Source organism: Struthio camelus, chromosome 3 (genome assembly GCF_040807025.1).
Source record: "Struthio camelus isolate bStrCam1 chromosome 3, bStrCam1.hap1, whole genome shotgun sequence".
NCBI lineage: Eukaryota > Metazoa > Chordata > Aves > Struthioniformes > Struthionidae > Struthio > Struthio camelus.
In genome coordinates, this window is record NC_090944.1 from 58,836,297 (window position 1) to 58,845,658 (window position 9,362).

Here is a 9,362-nt window from a genome sequence, read left to right on the forward strand (position 1 = left end):
GGCGGGCGAGCGGGGGAAAAGCGGCGGCGAGGCGGCAGGGGCGCCGCCGGTAGATGGGCTCCGCGCCGCGGGATGGCGGCCGCAGCCGCCCCCCTCCCAACGGCCCCCAACGGTCACCGGCCCCTCAGCAGGACTCCGCCCCTCCCCCCGCCCCGAGGCGACGGCAGCGAGGCGCCGTCCCGTGTCCGGGGGGTCGAGGGGGAGGCTGAGGAGGGTCTCGGCGCGGCCGCCCCTCTCCGGCCGCCCCCGGCCGGCGCTGGGGACGCGCGGCGGCTCACCTGCGTGGGTAGGAGGAGCGCCAGGAGCAGGAGCCCCAGGCCGAGCCGCGCCGCCAGCGCCGTCCCCATAGCCCGTCCGCTGCTGTCCCGCCGCTGCTGCTGCTGCCGCTGTGGCTGCGGGCGGGCGGGATACGCCGCCCCACCGCGCGCGGGCTTTTTATGGCAGCGCGGGCTGCCGTGCCGCCCCGCCGCCGCCGCCTTCCCCTCCTACCTCCTCCTCCTCCTCCTCCTCCGCCCCCCGGCGCGGCCCCCTGCTCCCCTCGCCGGCGCCGCCCCCCGCTCCCGAGGGGGCCTCTGCCCCGCGCCCGGGGGGGGGGGGAAGCGACTGCTGTGGGCAGCGGCGGGGGGCGCGGGCGGCCGCCGAGCCCGCCCGGGGGTTTCGGCGACGGACCGACGAGCGGCTTGGTGCGGCCGCTGCTCCGGCGCTGCCCTGCGGGCGGCTCCGTCCCCGCCTGGCGCCCGCTGCCTGGGCCGGCCTCGGGGCCCCAGCGCAGCGCTGCGGAGGTGCAGCTGCGAGTGACTCTAGAGCAATGTTTGTAAAGACATCAGGCTTTTTGTTGGGGGGCAGAGGGAGGGGGGGAATCAAATCTCCGGGGAGGACAGGAAGGGTAAAGAGAGCTGTGAGCATTTCCAAACGATGGGAGCAAGGGGCCGAAGGCCGAGGCGTGAAGATCGTGCCTGGTGCAGAGCAGCCTTCGCGAGCGCTCAGACGCCAAGCCCCAGCAGTTCTGGGGATCCGAATGCGTTGTTATTCCTTTGTTTCTTACAGACCAGGAGACCTGCGTCGTAACAAGCGCGGCAGAAGGTTCTTCCAGCTCCAGTCCCCGCAGGTGGAAGGTATTTTGGTTCTAGCTTAAAGCACTGCAAATGCTGTAGCTCTGTTGTGTATCCTCACGTAAGCGGCTGAACAGATGCTATCAGGGCCTCACCACATCAGTCAGGCTATCTCAGGAAACAGGCAGGTTGACAGCAATAGTTTGTGTCCACTTCATAAAGTACAAAAAGTGACACCGATGTGTTGATCGTATTGTGACAAAGTGGTTGTTTCCATATAAAAAGAAGAGGACGACGCCATGTTATCTTTAGCTCAGAGTAATCAACGGATTCAAAAACTAGATGTATCGTACGAATGAAGTGGGTAAAAGATATGTCTGAGCAAGAGGCCAGGGCCCACTACATGGAGTTTTCTACAGAGGTGAGAAATACTGTAACTGAGCTCAGAGCTGTCTATAGTGAAGCACTGCTATCTGGTGGCCAAAAAAGCACTTCTGTTTTTTTTGTCGGTCAAAAGGGCAGTATTCTCTCTCAAAACAAGTAAACATCCTTTGTTACCAGCATGCTATATGAGCTTTCATAATGCTGTGATGCATAGTTGAATATTACTCTTAAATCCCTATTGTCCTTTTATTATTGTAGGTCGGAATAGTACTCAGCACCATTTTCCCAGGTAGATACGTAACATTTGATGAAAAAAATTAACAAAAGAAAAACGGCTAAAACTACTTCAGTCTTTTAGATTAAATGTAGGTTTATTTGTATATTCCAATAGTGACTTTCAAGTTGATTCAAGTTTGCAGTAGACATAACCTTCCATCCAGCGATCAGAAGCAAAACTTGTGCTGCTTTGTACAATGCATTAGCAAACCGGTTCAGCTTAAATGACCAGCAATAAAAATAGTCATCTATAAAAGGAAGCACGTTTCTCAGAAGTCATCTCAGAGACTAATAAGTAATGTATTTAAATTTGGACAAGCTTTGGTAAAATAAGCGTAGCCAGAGCATTGAGGGGAATTCCTGAGAACTAATCTTGACTTAACCATTATTTTACTCTTGCCCTTCAGCTGCCAGACTTGCTCCATCTGAGCTTAAATATTTTGGGAGCATCAATTGTCAGTGAGATCTGTGCTCCTAATTCTCTTAGGCAGGTTTGTGAAATTTCCACCAGCTCTTCACCCTCCTTGGCTGTTTATAGACTGGAACCTATTACACACCACAGTGTGGCTCATCCCAGAGTCTTCATCCACTTTAGGGACATGCTAGAGTGCCCCGCAGCTCTCCGTACTCACCTGGGTTGTACCTATATTATGAGTTATTTGAGTTAATCTCTGTGAGCCTGGTATGCATTTAAATGCTAGGTCCTGATCCTTTTTTCAAAGGAGAAGTCTGAAGAGAGAAAGGCAGTTTTCCAGCATATGCTGACTAGCCTGAATGTGCTGATCTATGCTGACATCATCTGGTGATAAATTTCTTTAGAGTCCATTTCTGCCGTGGGGAAAACTTATACGTTAATACGTTTAAGTGTCTTACACATGAGAAACTTATACATTAATATTGTCTAAAATATAGGACGCCATCTTTTCATAAGCTACGTTGGCACTTTTCTGACTATCCGCATGGTAGAAAAGGACCCGTTCTGCAGGAGCATCAGACCTCCAGCCATACGATAAAAACTTCACAGCTTTTTTGAATGCTTCTTTCCTTACGTGTGCACCTTTGCTATCATTGCAGAACACGACTGGAATACTGATGGGAGCTGGCTGGTTGAAACTGACTGGACAGACATCTGGACAATGCTCTTTGGCACATCTTGGGGAAACACTTGGAATATGTACTGAGGCTTGCATTCCCTCCTTTAGCGGAGGCTTTATACTATATGTTTGTTACTAGAGCTTTTTACGGAAGATGGGATTGTTAGAACTGTAAATCTCCCCTTGGTGTTAAACAATGACTAAATTTTGCTATACAAGTCTTCAGACATGAACCTTGCTGCCAAATCCCTCATTACACTGGAATTCCAGTGCTGCAATGGTTTCTTTCCTAGGTCTAGCTGATACAAAAAGCATCAGGCTGCTTATCAGGGGTATTTACTTATAGAAGTAAACAAAGCCATGATTTCCAGTCCTGGGGTTATGAGCCTGAAAGTTTAAGCAGAAGTAAGATTGTGATTCCAGAAACAGACACTCAAGTAGAAATGTCTAAGAATTGCTGCCCGAATACCAATAGATCTTTTGACTTCCTGGTAGACTTTAAGGGATGGTGCCAGTGTACACAATTTGGTATGGCTTCAGATCTGCTTGAAAGCATACCTTTTGCTCTAACTCAAACTCATGGCTACATCAGTACAAATATATTTAACAGTAGCAGAGCCTGTTCTTTGGCCTTGAGGCCAACTAGTATGTCTAGGCAGATCCATACTACTAAACTCTCTTAGCCGCCAGAAAAGGACGACTGAATCTAACCTGCCTATTGGTAATTGTCTGTGGCCTGGGCCAACCCCTGAGTCATGACCAGGTGTTGTTTGGGACTGGCGAAACAAACATGGTATGGGCCAAAATCACACTAGAGTTTTCCTTTAATTCATTAGGCTTAATGACAGATAACAAGTCTATAGACTGGAAGGGGTAAAAGGATCAAGAAGTCATTTTCTCCATCTTCTGATTTGAGGCAAGTTTAAATGTAATTCCATGGTCCAGAGGTCCCCTGTTTCTTTGCTAAACTGTCTTTACCAGCATCTTCTTCTTAATACATAGTCTAAGTCTTCTCAGCTGCAGATTTAAACTAACGATTTCTTACGTCAGCATAGTGAAAAACAGGGGTAATAATCAGAGTCATATTTGTAACAGGCTGTTTACCTTTTGAAAATATATCAAAACACATCCATTGCATTGCGAGGAGGAAGGCAGGTTCATCTTACAGTAGCCACCTACAGCCAAGCTAGTGTCTCCTGGGTCCCTTAACAGACAATCGAGAGAAATGAGTGCTTCTACAATTCCTCTCATTCTAACATAGACGTCTGAAAGAGATTAATCCCATCCTGGAGCTGCCTTCATCTCTTCAATGATTATCAATAGAGTCTAGATGATTAGCTCAGACATTTGCCGCTACGTTTTTTCTCATTTTGAGGAACAGGTCCAGTTCTTTCAACATTTCTTCATAGGATTTCCAAACCTCTTTGCATTTTTGTTCCTTTTCTTTATAATCTCTCCAGTCTGTCTTCAACGTCATTATATCGTTTTGTCCAAAGTTCATTTTGTCCACACTCTGCTCAAGCTGAGAATTCAGCATGCAACAATTCTGTTGATGCAGCTTGGAAATAAATGTGTCTTTTTAGCAGCAACAGCCTCATAATATTTGTGGTCTGATGCAATTTTGAGATTATCTTGATGCTTTTCTTGAACATGAGTGCAATGTTAGCACTTTCACAGTTTCCTTGCATTTTCCTAGTATTATATAATTTATTACTAATTATAATTAGTGAAGCAAATTTTTTCTCTTGAGTGCTAGCTCTGAAATCTGTGATTTCTGCCTTCAGTATGATATTCTGCATTACCTCACTTACCAGTGCATGAAAAAGTAGTTATGCTGATATAATACCAGTGTTTCATTCTGCTTCTTTCAAAATAGATGAAAAAATCTTCACTGAAAATGTCTGCATCCTTATTAATCATTTTACCCATCATCATTTGTTTGTGACCTTTTAGGATTTTTTTTTTATCCATGCCAATTTCAAGTTCTTCTGTTCTCCTTTAGCTATGCCTACCACGCACTTTTTTTCTGATAACATTGGATGCCTTTATCTTCTTTTAAGGCATACAGAAAATCATAACTTGCAATTTGCATCCGATATTCTTCTATTCTCCTTTTTTGTTTGTTATAGTTTGCTTATTTTTTATCTTTAATTACTGCCTTCTTTTTGCCGCTAAGCATGGCAGATTTTCACCCACAGTTATCAAAAATGTGTTCTATATAAAAAGGGAGCCGCCATAAGGAATATGCCATTTCAAAATTCATTGCTGCTCTTGACTGAAATGTCTAGCTGCTTGGCATCCTGAAAGGCTTATTCTTTTGTAACCTTTTCTGGGTAAATTCTGTTTTGGTTATGGGAGAGGCAGATCTAATGAGATAATGAGAATGATATGAAGCATGAAGAATTCTGATAAACAGGAACTGAAAAAATTGGAGCTGTTTATTAGAGAAGACAAAGTGAGAACAAATATGATTAAATGGTGCATAGATGAACAAGATCTAGAAGGTAGGTCAGCTGCTCTTTACTTCCCATTTCATATTAGAAGAAAAAGGGAACAGTCAAGGATTTGAAAAGGTGAACTGCGAAAATACTTGTATCATGTATCATAAAGACTGCTAAGACTTCATGTATCTTTTTGATGGTGAACTCATTGCCACAGGATATCATTAGGCAACATGCAGAGAAGGACTGGTCACTGAGCAATGAGAATATCTAGAGTTTAAAGAGCAAGTACTGCAAAGACACACTGTCACGGAAGACAGATCATCCCCCACCTTCCTATTATGTATTCATACACTTTCTTTTGTACTTCTGGACACTGTGGAAGCATGAGATGGCCTTGAGCCAAACAACATAATTATTCTGATATTCCATCCGTCTCAATTACACTGTTAATTGTATCAAAGGTGTATAGAAGCCTAGCGGCTTTCTCCTTCCTCATGCAACAGTGTTCATAAATGCTGATGAAGATGGCTTTGTCCCTTAGCCACAATGGAAGCTGCACCACTTTAAGCAGCTTTTTCTACTCTTAAAAGCATAAAAACAAAACAAAAAATAAATGAAAACTTTAGTGCTATGCAGATGGAGGAACAATCTATATTCCTTCATTGGATATTAATTATGTTAATCTTGCTTGCATATATCTTGAATTAGTTACTATCAATTAGAGAAGAGGACATTATATTCTAAGTAGCAAAGCAATTAATTTGAAATAAACACAGAGGAAACACAGAAGTAAACAAATAATTCACACTAATTAACATTTGTCCATGGAATGTGCAGTTGTTACAGCTAATAAGTAAAGTTCAAATAACAAAAGCTTAATTGATTGCTTTTCCTTTGTATTGCATTTGCCACCCGCTGTTAGCAGTAGCTAGATAAATCCTAGAGCAGCAACCAAAGCCAGCAGGACTAGAGCATGTTCAGTACAGAATGAGTGAAGGTCTTTAGTCTGTCTTAGAAAACAGCACGTTAACTTTTTCCTACAAAGAAGTCATTGTATTTGATATAACTGGCAAACAAGAAACTGAACGAAAAAATAACAAATCTCACTGCAAACTTCCCGCAAACGGAGGAGTTAAAGAAGTAGCGGTGGAAGCGTGGAGCCTTTCATCTCTAGGTAGCTGGACTGAATATGGCCCAGGCCGACTGAAGGAAGTTACTCACAATTTTGCTACCTTTTGTTTAATACCTGCTGTGGCACTGATTTTCACTGGCAAGAAAGCTATTAATTTTTGGTTTAGGTGGGTTGGTATGCTCTGAATTATTAAGGTGGCCTCTATCAACTTACTGAGTGCTGGTCAGAGCAGCTTGCTCTGGCCATCCCCATCTTCTTTCTAGTTACGGCTCAATGTGGCTTTCTACTATAAAGGAGGATAGACAGACATAAGCCAAATTAGTAAAATACTGAAAAGGATTTACAAATAAAATATCCTACTTTAATGGCGATATCCCCATTACTTAAATAAATACAATAAATAAATATTAGTAACAAATAAAAACAATACCTGAAAGTCATCCACGTTGCCTTTGTATTACTTGATTACCTATCTGTAATGTCTAAGATGAGGTTTTACAGAATACGTAGGTTGCGAGGAAAGGGGGTCTGTGAGACCTCGTTTACTTCTGGAAAGGGATTCAGTGTGCAGGACACCAAACTGACTGCAGGAAAAAGTAGACAGAAGTTCATAATGCCATTGCTCTTGGAAGAGAAAAGAAGCGGCACCACCTTCTACAAGGTAAGTAGAGAGAGACAAAGCCAAGTTTCAACGTACCTGGGAGTTGTAGGGAGTGGAATCCTAAAGGGAATAAATCCAATGTTTTATAGCAACAGGGGAGTAGTAGCTGGTACGGGTAGGTATGTGAGAAAGGGAAAACAATTTAGAGCAGTTTCCCAACTGAAAAGGCAGCCATGGAAGGGACAGAAAAAAAGAGTTTCAGCTGCAGGAAAGATTAGTTTTTTAGATATATGCTTTAGAGAGAGAGTAGGATTTGGACACAGAGTGGGTGTAAGCAAAGGAATTGCCTTCAGACTTAACACTAAGAAAAGAAAACACATAAGAGGTAAAAAATAGGCATGTAATGCTGGAAGAGGTGAACGGGCAGTCAGGGAGATTTAACTCATTATTCTAGTGAATATGGGCAAACTTAAAGGAGGTGTTCACACAGGGACACTGTTTTCCCAGACTCTAAAAACATACATAGAACATTGTCGAGCCACCTCATCAGTGCACCTCGAAATGAGCAGTGTAATTTAGAGGCAAGTGGTTCTAGAAAGGTAATGCTGAAGCTGAATTCCAGCAGCAGGCAGTCTGGTGAGATGTGGAATTCAGTATTAGAGTTATAGCTACTAACAGGGCTAGAACGGCAATATGGTGCTCTTGGCTTGATTTTCAGATGCAGTGAGCAGCAGCAGATCTGCTCCTGTCACTCGACTGACCTTACAGAAAAATAAAGGCGACAAAAAAACATAGGCAGTGGGAAAGGAAATCCTGATCAAAGAGTCCAACACACAGGTCAAATGTTATTGAGAATTTTCTCTCTGAGCTATAAAAGTAAAAAGTGTAGTCTCCTTGTGAGACTAGTCACAAGGAGAGTGAATGTCATAGGGAATATACTAAAATAGGCAAAATGAAAATCATAAACAGGAGAAGAATTACACTCTCTAGACAGGAGATGACTCCACTGAAAAAACATGAAGCAACTGTATAACCATAACGATGAGAAGGAGAGTACATCTTGGTCAGACTAATTTCTCACTCAAACTTCAAAAGGATTCACGGAGCACTACTCTTTCTTGGCAAAGCTAACACTTTTGCTGTATGTTGCTGTGCTGCATATGATTTGAAAAAACAAACAAACAAACAAACAAACAAAAAACTTCAGATCACCTGAAAGCATCTTAAAGAATGTACTGGTCAGGTACATCCGTTCCCCAGCTGGCATGTTTTTGGAGGAAGCTTCTGAGAGCGCAGCCTGCGCTCGTGGCAGCTTTGAGAGGGAGCTATTCACTGCCATCTAATGGTAAACCGGGAGAAAAGAGAAATTAAGACGGACTCTGCTCTTTACGCAGTCTGAACATTTTGACTGTAATTAAAGTAAGAGTAATTAACATTATTTTAATTTTTGCCTTTTTTAGTTATTAAAAAAGCACTGAATGACCCAGGCTGGGAGTTACCAAAAGCTCATGCAGCTGGAATACAAATCTTATAGAGGAGGACTTTGATGGCCCTTCTTTCCCTGTGGCATGGAAGGAAGTTGTGGTGACAAGGAGACCTACGTGGGACTGAAGTTCCTCCACAGTCCAGAGCTGAATGAATCCTGGTGGAAACCCAGATGAGGATCTGGCATCGTAACAGAGACAAAAGAGTAACGTGGTATATCTTCCAACTAGTACATCTAAAACTGTAGCTCATGGATTAGGAAATGAAGCAACTGTGACAGAGGTGGTATCTCTGTTTGGAGTTGTGCAGTGATGAGATCAGATGCACAACGCCACTTCGTGACATCCAAGTTACTTTTTTCTGTGACTGGAGATGGACTTGTCTGAGCGCAACGCTGGACTCTCCTAACCTTCTGCAAACTGTAAGGCCTACAGAAAAGGATGCTATCTATCTGGTGAATTGATTATTTTCTATTTTTTGAGGTGTCATTAGATCACCATATTTTAAGAATATAAAAGACAGAGAGACTTTAGGCAGGTTCGGCCACCTTGCCTTTCAGTATGAAGAAGCAACAAAGATGTATAATGGCAGACTACTCTAGAAAGGCACTAATATTTAATATTTTCACAGCAGAGCTCAACAGTAAGCTGCCAAATCTTAGTTTATTCTTCTGACTCATGTGCCTGTAAGAATGCAAGAGAGTGCCTTTTACCAACTTTCCTTGTGCTAGGGATGTATGTATATTTTAAGACATAAGGAGGAAAAGTACTAAAAAACTAGCAACTATATTCTGTAGTGAAATTGGTCAGAATCTAACAGAACTGGGAACTAGAACATTCCAAATGTGTAAAGACAAAAAGATGTCCGCAGCTTCCTTTCCAGTGAGGTTTCTAA

At 43.3% G+C, this 9,362-nt stretch overlaps 1 long non-coding RNA gene across 1 annotated transcript; it reads left to right on the forward strand.

Annotated features, from left to right (window-relative positions):
* Positions 1 to 620: 620 nt before the first annotated feature.
* On the forward strand, positions 621 to 6,794 carry LOC138066727 (uncharacterized). The gene is made up of 3 exons (XR_011140157.1): positions 621 to 810; positions 1,048 to 1,115; positions 2,787 to 6,794. It is a non-coding gene; the product is annotated as an uncharacterized lncRNA (long non-coding RNA).
* The last annotated feature ends 2,568 nt before the right edge of the window (positions 6,795 to 9,362 follow it).